Below are 15,596 nucleotides of genomic sequence, written 5' to 3' on the forward strand. Positions count from 1 at the left end.
TAAGGTCAGGCTTGACAAAGCCCTGGCTGGGATGATTTAACTGGGAATTGGTCCTGCTTCGAGCAGGGGGTTGGACTAGATGACCTTCTGGGGTCCCTTCCAACCCTGATATTCTATGATTCTATGATTCTATGACTGTGATATGGGGTCCACATAAGTACCAAGACGGACTGCTGTCTTCATTCTAGTTGTAAAGTGCCATGCATACATACAGTGATTGTAAAACATTGTTAGGGAGGTCGGGTGGGGAAGGAGGTACTGGAAAGTTGACTTCCTTACTGGAGCAGAACTAAGGTTATTATGACCTATCTGTGGCATATATTTGTACGTGTGGTGGGTGAAATCTTGACTCCATTGGAGTCAATAGCAAAACTCCATTGACTTCAACGGGGGCAGGATTTCACCTAGTATGTACAGTTAAGTTGATTAATATTTCATTTCTTTGCTTCCAAAATGTGTGGCATCATCTTTGACTCATACAATATTTATGTATCTATATAATTTCAACAAAAATAACTATTAGAATGCCATATTAAAAAAACTGAACTTCTGAAAGTCTCAAAATTCAGAAGTAAGTTTCCAAAAAACAGCTTTAAAGCTTAATCCTGCCCATGCTCCCAACCACACTTATACTATGCTAAATATGGATCTATGATAAGCATCATGACTATTTTCAAATTCTGGAAATTATTAATAATCAAGTAATGCACTTTATACATAGGACAACTCTCCTCTACCTGTAACAGTCATAGTCTGTTTAAGCTATTGTGGAAAATGAGGTACAGTAGGGTCTGCATAAATAGCTTTGTTGGTGGATGGTGATGATGTCATAGAACTACACCGTGAGACTGATTAATATAAGTAAAGCAGCATTTCTAGTTTGCTGAGAGAAAGTAGGTAAGACAGATTGGGCACTGTGGTTTATAGCGGAATGGTGGATAAAGGATGGTGTTTGTGAACTGCAAGATGTAAAAACGTTGCTCTGGTCATTGCAAGACAGTGAGTTAGGAGAGAGACTTGTTTTCAATTTTTTCTGGCAGGTGGACAGTATATAGGGCTTCCCAGCCCAAATGGGGTGCCCACTGACAATTCTTGGCCTAACAGCACTAATAAAGGAGGAGCCTGGCTGAACTGAACAGGGTAGTTTCTGCTGTGATAGAAGGGGAAAGCTAGCTCCCAAGGAGTTAATCCCTTAGAGCAGGAAAGATATAACAAGGCAGCTGACTTCTTAAAGCCTGAGGCAATTAGGACAGCTGGGCCTTGTTTGGAGTTCAAGGGAACTTTAAAAGGGCAGGGCTCCTCAGAAAAGAAGAAGTAGGAAAGCCTCTGCAAGGAATGGGAGTCTGGGTAGGTCCTAACGTTCAGCACCCTGCACAACAAGCCATTGTCTAAATTAGTTTGCCTAATTTAGATTATTTGTTTGAGCTCCCTCCAAAAAACTATGGCATCTTAAGTGATTCAGAAGATTAGTAACCTTTGTGTTTCTTCTACTGAACATACTAATAGAGGCATGGTTCTATTGGGAATTTTATTTTCTTCCCCTTAAATTGGGTAATTCATGGGGCTGACAGCGGGTCATTCACAAGGACTGAACCACAACACTGCCAGAGACAACAGTAATAATAATGGTAATAATAATAATAATCAATACTTAAAATAGTTTACCTCTTCTAAAGCACAGTACAAACACAAGCAGGGCTGTTGTCACATGCCCAAATTCTGCAGAGGAGCAGAGAATGAGTAGCGACTGTCAGCATTCTTTTAAGGGTTGCTCTTCTCTATCAGCAGGAGGTGATGGCAGCTCCCCCATATCTCTCCCTCCCTTATGCTCAAGCACCCAACACATGTTGGCAAGCCTGAGGGAGAAATACAGATTTATGAAACATCAGGTGAGGATGGCCTTAGCTCACCTCTTTTGGCAGGAGAAGAAGAGAGGAGAAAATGATGCTGAAGGGTTATAGGAGTACTAGCTTGCTAGGTGTGGAGAAGGAAAACCAGAGCACAGTACAGAACTAGCAAATATTTGGAATCTGCCTGGAGTGAATTTGAGGTGCTTGCTTCAGAGTGAAAAAAAGCAAGAGGACTAAGAGGGAAAAGATCAGACTGTAACAGGGGAATTAAAAAATAATTAAGATTTGCCATATGGGTTCCAGATACACTACAGCCAGGGTGGTGCAGTAAAGAGACTGGGGAAAAGGATAAAATAACAGGATTTGACAGAGTGAAGAGGGAAAGCAACAAGAAAGGTCTGGTTTTAAGGACACATACCTGATGTGCCTGATTTAAAATGCTGCTGCAGAGACATAACCCCACCCCGAAGCCTACCAAGGGGTTGTTGATAGTTTCACTTGGACCTGTACAGTCCTGGCTACAGCCCTGGACAAGAAGCAAGATGCTGGAATACTGGTTCTTACAGGAGAAATGAAATGGAGAAGAATGGTGGGTAGGTGGCCCAAAATGAGGATGATTTACACATTAGCACGGCAAGAATGCACAGTATGAGTAAGGGTTAGGGAAAAGTGTCTCTACCATTGTAAATATAAAACTTAGACACCTTTACATCGTGTCTCTGAGATACAGGAAACTGCTGCAGATTTCACCTTTTGCCAGAGAACTGAGATCTAGAATCTCAGTTGTCATTTTAAAAAATATTATGCAGTTGGTACTCCTCACAAAATCATGAATTTTACACTACTATTTATACAGCCAGTCAGTTCAGTCAAGCTCGTGTTAGGGCCACTAGACCAGCATTTCCCGCATGCGGCCACCGTGGCCACATACAGTCACCAGCAGATTTTTCTGGGCCTTAACAACCTCCTGGGTGGAGATGGGGTGGTGGGGGGGCATGGCAAAGCAGTGGCCCCTCCCTGCAGCCCCTAGCTGTTGCTCCTGGATGCACTGCCTTGGAGTTTGCTTGGATCGGCCCCCTGCACTGCGCAGCCTCCTGGAGCCTTCAGGCAGCAACTCTGCAGACATGTGGGGCTGCTGTATGCAGTGGGGGAGGAACCTTGGACTCTGCACCTGACCCACCTTCCTCCCCTTCCCCCGGGGTTCCGGTGGTGGGGCTCCGGCAGGGCTGGCCTTACAGGTGAGCGACCACACAGCACACTGTAGTCAAAGGGCAAGGAGCAGGGTGAGCCTGGGGTGCAAGGGCGCAGAAGAGAGCTCTGGGTTACGGATGGACATAGCAGGCTATGGGGGTGGGGAGATGTTTCTATTGTGTTTAGGTCCAGTAAAGAATAGAGATAACTGTACATTATTTTTATTATTGAGTCTGCATAAAAAACAAATAAATTGCAATGATTTGGACATGTATATATGCATATTTGTTTTTCCTAAAGTTAAATTAAGTATTTTAAGAAAAACTGTCAGAGTGGCCACCAGCAAGAGTTGGTGGCCACACTCTGAGGCCACCAAAAATTTTATTGAGAGCCCCTCCTCTAGACCAAGGATCATCATTGTGCGAGGACAACTCCTTATGGGCCTGGAAGCTAACACACTATTTAGCCCATGGAAAAAATGCCAGTGAAGCCAAAGATTTTGTAGAAATGTTTTTTTTTTGTGCTTTAGTTGCCTCAAATCTTATCCCCACTGCCTGTAGTAAGACTCCGTCATAAAAGTGCTGAATTTCCTTGCATCCTCTAAAGTCTGCGTTCATCTTCACCTCCCAAACTCTGTCATTCTTGAGAGTACTTCTTTGCAAATAAAATGTTTTTTGCTTCTGCCCCATCATCACTATCTGCCAGGCAATGATTATGTCCATCACTATCACACCTTTTCAGAGGAGGGCTATAGAGTTTCCTTCCAGTTGTCATTTTCAGTTCTATCCCACTGAATAAAAGGATGAATTGAGGCAGTAGCTGGAATGAAAGGGAGACCAGGAAGAGGGAAAATCATCTGTCCTTTCAGTCACCCTGTGCAAGATCTTATTATAGCTTTATATCAGTGGATTTTGACCTGGAAAGGGCAAAAAAATATTGCATATGAAAAACAGCTTAGGAAAATATAATTTGGTAAAAAGAGACTGATAGACAAGCCAAGGGCCAGAGATGAGAGAAGACGAAAGAGTGCTATTGCTCATTATGGGACGTTATGGAAGTTAAGGTGGGAGACTGAAATTTGAGAACAAAATGAGTAACTGGTCAAACAAGAGCTCACAGATGGTTTTCTTTAAAGTGGTTTGGTGAATTGAAGAGAATTTCTGAAGAAAAATAAAAGGTCCTCATATACCTCTACGATTTCCAGGAAGAGCAAATTCGCCTCCTGTAACCTGAAAGTTAATATATCCCTGTAAGATAAAATTTCAGCAGAAATCCATTCTTTAAGAGGAGTAGTGCATACAAGTCAAGTTCATCCATTGTTTGCTGAAATTCCTCTCTCCCTCAGACACATTTTACACCGAGAATGAGAATATATGGCTATGGCTTTGGAGCTCCAGGTCCTACAGCATCATGACTATGTTGTGCTGTCTGTTGAACAGGGGAGGTCTTGGGACCCTGCCAGCACTGGAGAGTGCAAAAGCACATCAGAATGGAACCAATCTCTCACATGTAATAGTGATATTCAATAGCTGAAAACTTCACTGTATAGCATTTACAGGCAGCAGGAAGATTTCCTTAATTCCTGCACCAACAGACCAGGAGAGCTGGATGGGGTCTTTGAGCTCACACCACAGATCTAGATACTGAGGTCCTGTAACAGAACAGAGAAGCAGACATGTTTGAGATTCCCATCACCTGCTCCCTAACGAGGAAACTTTTTAATGCCAGGAGTCATTGACAGTGCAACATTGATTTACTCATGGGGACAACCCATGATTTGCAGCAGTCTTCATCATTCCAGCTTCCTTGTCTTTCATTAAGGGGGAAAATTAGAGCTAACAACATTTAACATTTAAAAAGGATTCATTTTCTAGGGCTGTATCTCAAACTGTCCAGTGAAGAACACATCAAAATATGTAGTGGCTTGCTCACCATGACTGCAGACCAGCTTCCTTTCAACTCTTAGAAGAGCCTTGTCGTTTAAAGCAAGGATCTCAACTGCATGGTCTGTGCAGTCCCACTGCTTTCAACTGGCTCGCACAGTTGTAAGACATTGGAATTTAGTAGCTAACATCATTGCTGATGCATACAGAGGAACAGAACCTCGTTCTCTCATAGTGCTACAGTATTGGCTCTGCAGTGCCAGCAGGAGTAAAAAGCAGTTAAAAGATTATTTTAGTCAGAAAAGCAGGCAGGCATACCTCTGAACACACATACAATAAGATTTGTTGAATAGGAAAGTGTGTTGTTACTAAGTAACTTTTCAGGGTAAAACCATGCATTAAGTGAAGGCCCTGCTAAGGAATAAATCAGGTCATCGGTATAAACTAGATATACACACCAGTTGGCCTCTGGGTGGGTCATGACCTCAAAGGCTATGAAGAGGAATTGAGGTGGGGTTTTTGATGAAGTTAGGGGTGGTTGTTTTTTAAGCAATTTTACAATTGCCCTGATAACAAATGCAAAGTCTGATGCAAACACCCTACTCTAGCTTGGATATATCAAAGTTCTTACCTGGTTTTTAGCCTAATAATGTAACAGAGTTCTCTAAAATGCATAATCTGAGGATCTGATCTAGTCTAACCCTGAGGAAAAATTTTCTTTCAAAAGAAAAGAAGTTTTGTTGGCAAAAGCACTGAGCTACTCCTGGGTCTATTTACGGCTTTTATACCTCAAAGGGAAGCTCATAGGGAAAGGAAGACCAAAAACTGTTTATACTGTAACATATTATTTGGAATTTTCTGTTTAGCTTATATCTAGTAATTTGTATGGTTTCACCCATACAGTACCATCCCTTTTACTTGATGTTCTGGATGGGGTTTTGTTTTTAAAACATTTTCTTTTCCTACAGTAGGGTACCATTAGGTTCTCTCTCTTTATTTGTACCATGCAAACACATAAAGCAGAGGTGACAACAGTTAGCAAATAGTTTGACCTTGTCAGAGTTAAAAGTGGAGGTTTTTAAGTCTAAAGGAGGTAACCAGCCTTGTCCCTAGCAATTGGAAAAAAGGCTTGCTTACTAAGGAAACAGGTCAGGAGGACCACTCAAATTTGGGAGTATTCTCATTACCAGAATTTTTTCTTACCTCACTAACATTTGAAGAGTCTTTTTCAGTGTGGTTTTGGTCAAAAGTCAGTAGATTCTCACCTAATCATAATACATGGGGTCATACAGAGTCCAATATAGCAGAGAATAATCTACACCCCTGTCCTATGATAAGCAACAAAGGCAAAGAATTCAATAGCAAAGTCTTGTCCAGCAAAATCATTCACAGTAGTGGACAACACAGTGAGATCCAGCTTGTTTTCATTTTGTATTTTGAAAATGTGTCACTATGCTCCGTAGTAATTTTATGTAGTTTAGGTAGTCCCATATAGAGCTTTGTGTACAAAATCAGATGTAGTTCATAATCTTATCTACACTGCTTGAGTCTTCAAAACTGAGCTGGGAATCTTCTAGTGTGACGTCTGTACTTTCCACTTCCTGGCCAGGAAATATTACAAGATGAGAATTTTTGCTGATATTTCAGGACTTCAGGTTATGATCTCAGTCAAACCAGGGGTCACATCCTTGGGCCCATTCCAACCCCTTTGTGTTGCTCTTGCGGCAAAAAGGGACAGGAAAGCTGGTGTAACCAACCAGCTGGTTATTCTGAGGGATCGGACATCCCTGGATGGCACAGAGATGATTTAGGAATGAAGCACATTGCAAGATTCATGGAATGCAGTTTTCCTTAGTAAATAGGCACAACAACAATAGAAGGAAGGAAAAGAAAAACATTAACTCCACCAGTTTATTTATGTGTACACTCAACATAAGCTATCATAGAGCAAAAAAACACTAGGCATGGTTTGTGTGAAGGATGGTACTTGTGTCTGCACAGAAGTGATGTGGTGCTAAAAGAACTTAAGACACACATACATACAGAGTACTTTCCGATTTAAAGTCAAATTAAATTTATAACATTGGACCAAATTCTGTTGTCCTTAAAAGAGCAAAACAGTCATTGAAGTGATTCCTGAGTTTTGCTCAATTTTAATGCAAATATTTTGACTATGAAATGAATGAATAACTTTAAATATTGTAACATGAAAGTACATGTTATGTGCATACTATATTTTATACAGAATCATAGAAATGACCTCAAGAGGTCATCTAGCCTTTCCCCCCTGTGTTGAGGCAGGACCAGCATACCTAGACCATCCCTGACAGGCATTTGTCTAACCTGTTCTTAAAAACTTCCAAATGACAGGGATTTCACAATCTCCTTAGTTAGTCTGTTCCAGTGTTTAATTCTCCTTATATGCAGAAAGTTTCCCCAGCCCCAATAGCTAACCTAAATCTCCCTAGTTGCAAACTAAGACAATTACACTCTGGTCTAAGGGCTGCTCAAACGGTACGTCTACACTCCTTGCAAAGATTTGGTAGAATACATACACGTCACATACCCCTAGTAGTGTAGACGATGAAGCACTGCTCAGGTAAGTAAAGACATGCCAGAATCTTACAGTATTTCCCTTACACGGCTCTCTACGTGACCAAGCAGTGCCTCCCTGTCTATACCGTAGTATAACATTGTGTTGTTTCCCCACTGGCGGAGTCCTTTTCCTCTGAAGCGAAAGGCTCCGGTAGCAAGGAAAGGCTCTGATGGAGAGGAGACAGTAGGGAAAGGCTCCTGCAGCTGCGTGTTGGTGGAGCCTTTCCCTGCTGCTGTGAGGAACAGTTCTGACAGGAGGGAGCTGCCAGAGCCTTTCCCTACCGACTCCTCTGCCAGAGCCTTTCACTGCCCACATGCAGCTACACACCACATGTGGATGCAGCTCACTTTTCACTGCGGCTTGTAGCTTACACAGACCCTCAGGGGTTCTCACAACATAATTATGGTGGCCTCAGAATGTGGCCACGAACTCTTGCTGGTGGCTGCTCTCAGACTTTTTCCTAAAATATTTAATTAACCTTAGAAAAAACAAATAAATATGCACATATACAGGTCCAATCAGTGTAATTTATTTATGTGGCTTTTTTTGCAGACCTAATAATAAAAATAATGTACAGTTGTATGTATTCTTTACTGGATCTAAACAGAATACAAACACAAATAAGGTGCTTTGCTTGTTCCTGTCTTTTGTTCTTGGTTGGTTGGTTGTTTTTTGCTTTTTCGGTTGCTCTTTTTATGAGTTGCTAGCTAGTAAGTCTGCTTCTGTGAAGAGTGATATTTGTATGTTTGCTAATATCACTTTTCACAGCAGCAGACCTGATAGCTAGAAGATAGTGTAAAGTGATATTAACAAACATACAAATACCACTTTTCACAACAGACTTACTCAGGCCTGGTAAGCCAGAGGACAAATTAAGCCTTGAATGGGGAGGTGGGTAGGGAGGCAGCAAGAGGTCAGGGGAGGCAGCCGGATCCAGGGACGATGAGGTGGTGAGCCCAGGGCTAGGGCCAGAGGCCGTAGCCGTAGGATGGAGGCTACTGCTGTGTGGCCGGAGGACAGAGCCTGCCACCCCAGAGCTGAAGCCAGAAGCCTGAGCCCCACCATCCCTGGGAAGGTGGGGAACTCACACTGGCTGCCTGCTCCTCTGGTGTTTGTGGCTTCGCTGCTCGCCCCCCCCAAATCACTGCCCAAGAGGCTGTGGCCATAAGAAAAGCCCCTGGTGGCCGCATTTGAGAAATGCTGCGTATATGCTACAGCCAATGGCATACAGTGTAGACCGGGGTCCCCAACGCGGTGCCCGCTGGCGCCATGGCACCCACCGGGGCATTTTTGTGTGCCCGCAGGACACCCCGCTGCTGAAATGCCGCCGAGAAGCGTTGCAGTTTCTCAGCGGCATTTTGGTGGTGGGGTGTGGGGTGCCCACCACAGTCTTCTGGGAATAGCAATATGCTATTTCCACAAGAAAGTTTGGGGACCACTGGTGTAGACATACCTTATGTTAGAGACTTTGGCTGGTCTGTAATAGACAGAAAGGACTGAAAATGCAGCCCAAGATCAGTCTTTCAACTACACTCATTCTTTTCTAAGCACACGCGCTTTATCATACTATGCTGGCAGCAGGTAGGGTGTGGGGCACATGAGCTCCTGCATCAGGCTTTATGCCACTTCAGCATTTTCCTTACACTGGTGTTTATTTATTCTTCCAAGAAGAATTAGACAAATTTTGTGGCCAAAATGGGCCAGAAGTGAGGTGTGGCACAAACTGGCCATATTGCATGTAACGATCTGATACATTGTATCTTACACCTCCTTTTCATCTACTAATTGTGTAATTCTACCGAAAACACGATCAAGGTTTGTTCTCTCATGTTCCCCCTCTAAAAATAAATTTGAAAACAAACAAACAAAAAATCCATAAAGTAATTCTTAAAAAAATAAATAAATAAATAAAAATTCAAACAACTCAGAGAAATCAAATTGCCACGTCTAACAGGCTTGGATAAAGTAAGCAAATTTATTAGCAATTCCTTACAGCCTTGTGTAAAAACAATGCAATGCTAATAAATACTTTTCTCCTTGTTTTTAATCAGGCTTCAAAAAAGTATCACTGAAGGAGTTAGAAAACACATCTTTGACTTAGTGTTTGTGCCAGACTACTTATAAATTCAGTTCTGACTGGATCCTCAACTGCTTATAAATAAGAATTGTTCAGAAACAATTCTCTTCAAATGCATAAACGTCATCTTTCTCCAAAATTCTTCGTTAAAAAAATGAACAGAACAAAAGTACATTTTGTCCTTTACTTTTAGTATGTGATACTCCACTACAGTCTTCTGCAGTCAACAGGCATATTAACAAATCACACTTCTTTTAAGCATGTTCAGCCATTGCTCCAAACAACAAAATAAAATTATTGAACATCTGTTTTCAGGGCCATTTCTTTGCCAAAAACAGTGCGCTAATAAAGCGAACAAAGAAAATATGGGTATACAGAGATCTTAAAAACCACAAAACTCAAAACTATGTCAAGGTTAATGCTGGATGAGCAATTTTCTGTGAAACAGCCTTACACTGTTGAGTAATAGTGGCCACATGGTTCATTTCATTTCTATTAAATAAATCCTTCTCTCTCATTACTTTCTGGTGGAAATGATCAGAAAATGCAGAATGTTTTGTGGATTTCTTCCTAATGGCTTTTTCGTATTTATTCTTCTATGTAACATGCATTTATTGTGTGTCAAGGTTGAGTCTTTACTTTCTCTTTTCCCAGAAATACCAGAAATTCTTCTGTAGAATAAACAAATCGGTCAAGAATATCTGGAACTACCAGAGGCTGTGAGAGATCAAAGATGCAAATCATTAGTAGGCACCATGCGATGTTCCAAGGTGTCACAGGAGACCAGTTTTTCTGACACAGAAGCAACCCAACAGAACAAAACTAAAACAGTAAATACAGGGAAGCTTCTTAAAAAGTATAGCCATCTGCATTTGTGCTACCTCTCTCAGCTAAGACCACCTCAGCAATCCCAAGACAAACAATTATTTTCAGGATTTATATTTGTTTTCTAAACTATAAAATGTCATGCAATGGTTCATGATAGGAAAAAAACCCCAGTTTTTAACTAAAAAATTACACCAAACAAATTTATGTAATATAGGAATGAATACACAATCTCAAATGCTCGTATTGTTCCTGTTACAGTCATCATTCACTATGCTAACTAGTGCATTTGGGTTTTGCAGATGAGAGGAAGAAGAAATTATACAGGACTAAATTATTTACTTTAGACATTTTGCTGTGCAACTTCTACTCATTTTTCCCCAAAATAAAATTTCTTAATGGTATTTACAATCTAGACATAATGTAGCTGCCACACAACCATCACTTAGTCATAATTCCCACATATAGGCTCCATTCACCCTTTTATTCATTAAGATAAAACTCCATTAAATGTCAGCATCCAATAGGAAGAAAATATACCTCACCATACTTTACCTTGCATATTTACACAATAGAATATAAATGCTAACTGTAAAACTTTCTTTCTAGCAGGTCAAACTCCATTAAAAAAAACTAATACCTTATACGGTACTTATGGAGCACTTTTCATCAGTGGATGGCTAAGTACTTTACAGAGGTCTATATGATCTCCATTTTATATATGTTAAGTGTCATTGTTACAAACAATATTAAATATCGTAGCACAACTTCTGGTTCAGTCTAATCTATGCCTTTTCTAATATGTACGTGAACTTGGATGGATACAAGTTCCTATATATGTATTTGTAAGAATCTAGCTTTGTATTTAGAGACAGTGGTAGTCTGTTGCAAGCCTGGAGAAGTCAGGTCCATCCAGTTTCTATGATAAAATCCAGCCCACTCTCTTGGGTAAATAACATTTTTTTATCTTTTACTATAGACTAGTTTATCATTATTTTGTTGTACAGAAATTCAACACTAATTGGTGGAGGCCTGGAAAATCAAAGTGAAGGCTGACATTTCAACTTGCTGTGCCTCCTCCATGCACACTCCTCAGACATATGCCTCATCCTAAACTCATCAGGAGACAATGGGGTATCAAGAAAATTTAATAGCGTGTGCCAGTTTTGAAGCAAACTTAAGTGTTATTTAAACAGGGATTGTGTTTAATAGGCAATTTGCATTTTAGTAGGTTACCCTTTTCCAAGATATTTGTTTAAAGTTGCCTTAACCTTGATATAAATCGTGCCAAGCATCTGTATACATTACTTTTAAAGGTGTAATAATTAAACCTTTTGGACAACCGTGCTTCACAAAAAAGACAAGCATTTCTTTTTTCTATATGAAACTATATATATTTGATTCCTATTCTTTCATAGCTACACAGATTATTTCATTGCCACGCTTTCTGGTGTATTCTTGTAAAGATCAAGACAGTGCAGTTGTTACAATAACAATACCATCACCTCCTGTCTTCTGAACACCTATTTCTTCCTACTGTGACTATGATTGCTTGTATAAGATGGTAGGGTCAAAATCTGAGACCTTGGTTCTGAGCTGCGGCAAAACTCTTTTCTACCACACGCATATACTCTTTCCTCCACCCCCTTCCCTGTAAAGAGGGCAACCTTTACTACATTTTCTTTTCTTATATTTTACAAGATCTTGACTCTGACATTGGTTTCCTATCTGCTTCAGTGAAAAGTGTTGAGAATTAATTACTTGTGGATAATAAAAAAAGATAATGCCAAATAAATTATAGGCATTCCTTAGTCAAAAACTATTTTTCTCTTTCATTCAAGTACACAGAACAAATTATATAAACAAATAAAAGCTTAGTTTAACAAGTTTAAACATTCACTGAACAAGTATTAATGGATTAAAATCAGCTACAGTTTAGACTGGACTATATGCTGGTAAATTAAGATTTTCCTCTTACAAGAAACACACAGAGAATCTACAGAAGCTAAGAAGCCTCCCTAAGGAATAGAAATCTTTAATTTATAAATAAAAAATTTTCTTTCAGCTTTTTCAAATATTTTGCTCACTGTGTTAACGTTGATATCAAAGGAGAAAAGCTCAGAAAATAAACAGTTCAGAATTCTTTTCAAACAGAGAAACATTACAATGATATTCATTTGGGAAGCTGAAGTATGCTTAAACGGTCCTTTCAGACCTGTAATGACTGCACTATGATAGCTGACAACATTTGGTAAGGATTATCCTTTCATTTAGACAAAAGCAAGCATTCTGTAGATAAATCAGCACTTTTTGCCATCAGACTCATAAAACCTTTTCACAACATAGATTTTCAAGAGAATCCTTTAAGGTTTTAGGATGCTGCTCCTTTTACTAAGTAACAAAATACACCCCATGGTGTCTCATTGACCCCACTCAGCTGTCCTTTGACCTCTTCAATTGTTGTCGCCTAACTTCAGGGGCCACAGAATTTGCCTCCCGTATCAAAAAGTCTAATATTGCTTCCTCCTAGCACCTGGTGAAACAAAATGCAAGAGGCTTTTTTTCCCCTCTCAGACTACTACTATGTTCCAGATGTTCCCAGCTACAATGTTACAGAGAGCAGGTTTTGGTATCTGTGTGGTAACCATGAAGCAACAATTAGGACCTGGACTGTGGCAATGACCCTCTTGCTCTATTGGGCCTCAGTGCAGCCCCTGCCCCAAGGATATAACAGGTCATAAAACAGGAATAGATCTTTGGCCTCCTGGAAATGCTGGGTCATTTAAATACAACAAGAAACTATAGGAGTCCAATGTACTATTTTGAATAAGTCAAGCCTCTCCCAATCAGAAAATACTACTGTGAAGCTCTCAATTGGAAGTGCACATCTATTTTTATAAACTGTAAAATTCAACTAGAGAACTCAAATTCTCCACCCAAATTGTTTTAACTCTTCTGAGATTGCAAAAAAAACCAAAACATACAGCATATGTGTGTGTGTAGTATATACATATATGCACACAACTTCCTAAGCATTCATTTGGCTAGCAGAGTTTGGAAACTTGCAGAGTTATGAGGTCAAACATCAAGTAAAGGATGGCAGTGAAATCAAACAATTATAACAAAATAATAAAGTTGAGGCTATTTCGGATATGTAGAAAAGAAGGTATTTGGCAATACTGATAAGCCTTTTCTAGCGAACCTCTTTTAATTAAGTGAATCGATTAACGTTTTGAGGGGTTTTTTTTGGGGGGGGGGGGAGATTGGAATAAGTGCATCACAATAGTACCAAAATAGAACAGCTTTTCACAGTTCCTATTTCTCAAAACACAGATTTAAAAAAGTGGACGTTGAAGACAAAGAGATATAAAAACAAACATCACATATTCTGTATAATGCATGAGGTAAGTACAGTACCTTCTTGTATTCTTTTAACCTTTTTGAAATGCATTCATGATTAAGGGTTGTAGCTAAGAGTTTAGGGTAACCCGCTGCCACGTTATCTAGGTCGTTTAAAGTTCTTAAACACCTGCAAAATAATGAGGAGGGAAAAAAACAAAATAATTGATGGCAGTTCAGATCCAACATATTATACAGTTAGCAACAAGACATTAAAACCTGCCTCAACAGAACATTAAAACCAGCCTATCAAAGTTCACATATGGCAAAACTGGTCAGTACAGAGATTTTCTCAGATAGATCCTGTTCCTAATTATATGTTTACAGACCCTACAGCACTTTCTTCACTTTACGCACGAGCTGACAAAAAGAAGAAAAATGTTTTGGTTTTTTTAAATAGCCATATAATCTATATGGCACTTTCTGCAGTATGTCTGTGGCTCCTTCTATGCCATTAAACAACGAAGGACAATCCTCCAACAAAATCCGTTCCTTCTGCAGAGTAAGGATCTGATCCATCACTACTGAGGTCAAATGGAACTTTGCTACTCACTGCAATGGTAACAGGATTAGGACCTAGTACTGCAAAAAATAATCACTTAAAGGAAAAATTCTCCAAGCAGAGAACAATCAGTACTTAGTGATAACCTAAGGAGATTACTTTTCAGACATATTGCTTTTAATAATATATCTTTATGTCTGTTTAGGGTATACAGTAATGACCAAAAATTATTTCCAGACAAAAATTAAGTCAAAGGATGGATTGCTGATTTCTCCCCTCCCCCACACGCAAACTGCTTCTGTAAAGATAATTTAAGCAAAAATTCTATTTAATACAAGATAAATATACTTAAAATGCCCAAGAGGATGGCAACAGGGCTGTGGCAAACAGCAAGTAAAAATGTCAAGTTCTAAAACATGTATTTAGGGGAGGGATAGCTCAGTGGTTTGAGCATTGGCCTGCTAAACCCAGGGTTGTGAGTTCAATCCTTGAGGGGGCCATTTAGGGATCTGGGGCAAAAATTGGGTATTGGTCCTGCTTTGAGCAGGGGGTTGGACTAGATGACCTCCTGAGGTCCCTTCCAACCCTGATATTCTATGATATTTTGCATTTATTCTATTACTATACATAAGATTTGTTATCAGAAGAGAAAACCTTAAATAGACTTCTTGTTGAGTGGGTTATATCTCCACACAAGCGCCTCCTAGTCACTCCAGTCAATTCATTTTCTTTACAATAATGGGCCACACTGCAGGCAGATTTTAAAGGAGAACTTTCCTAACTGGTTGCAAGTGGGATATTCTGCTTAAAGCTGATGGCACAACTTGACCCAATATTGTCAGATAACGTATAAAATAATTTTAGAAAGCACATTAATAATACAAAAACATGTCTCTGAAATGAAATAAAAAATTTTCCCAACAATATAATTGAGTTTCTTCTTCTTTTCCACAATCCTAATAAAGGAATGGGTTGTTAAAGATTGAAACTCTGTTCCTTATATTTCTTATTTTAGTCAGGAGAAATGTGTTTCACTGTAACACAAAAAAAGCCTACACATTCCCCTGGACTCTAGTTCTTACTCTGAGCTGCACTACCTCACCATGCTACAAACAGGAAGTCTATCACAGATGGTCAATAAGATTAAACCACATCATTTCTGACCAAACCATAAGACTCCGCAAAGAATTTCATGATTTTTAACAGTCCCGTAATCCAATTCGAACAGCTCTTGGGTCTGAAATTGCTATGTTTTGGCCACGTGCTGAACATT

General features: G+C 39.8%; 1 protein-coding gene across 4 annotated transcripts in view; it reads right to left on the reverse strand.

Moving 5' to 3' along the window:
• Nucleotides 1-15,596, reverse strand: part of GREB1L (GREB1 like retinoic acid receptor coactivator) — a 221,783-nt gene that overhangs the window by 111,957 nt on the left and 94,230 nt on the right. For all 4 annotated transcript variants that reach the window (XM_073331425.2, XM_073331423.2, XM_073331426.2 and 1 more), the window contains one exon: nt 13,840-13,951. The gene's annotated coding sequence lies outside the window, so the exon portion shown is untranslated. The remainder of the gene's footprint in view (nt 1-13,839; nt 13,952-15,596) is intronic.

The sequence above is a fragment of the Lepidochelys kempii genome, chromosome 2, assembly GCF_965140285.1.
Source record: "Lepidochelys kempii isolate rLepKem1 chromosome 2, rLepKem1.hap1, whole genome shotgun sequence".
In the NCBI taxonomy this organism is placed as follows: domain Eukaryota; kingdom Metazoa; phylum Chordata; order Testudines; family Cheloniidae; genus Lepidochelys; species Lepidochelys kempii.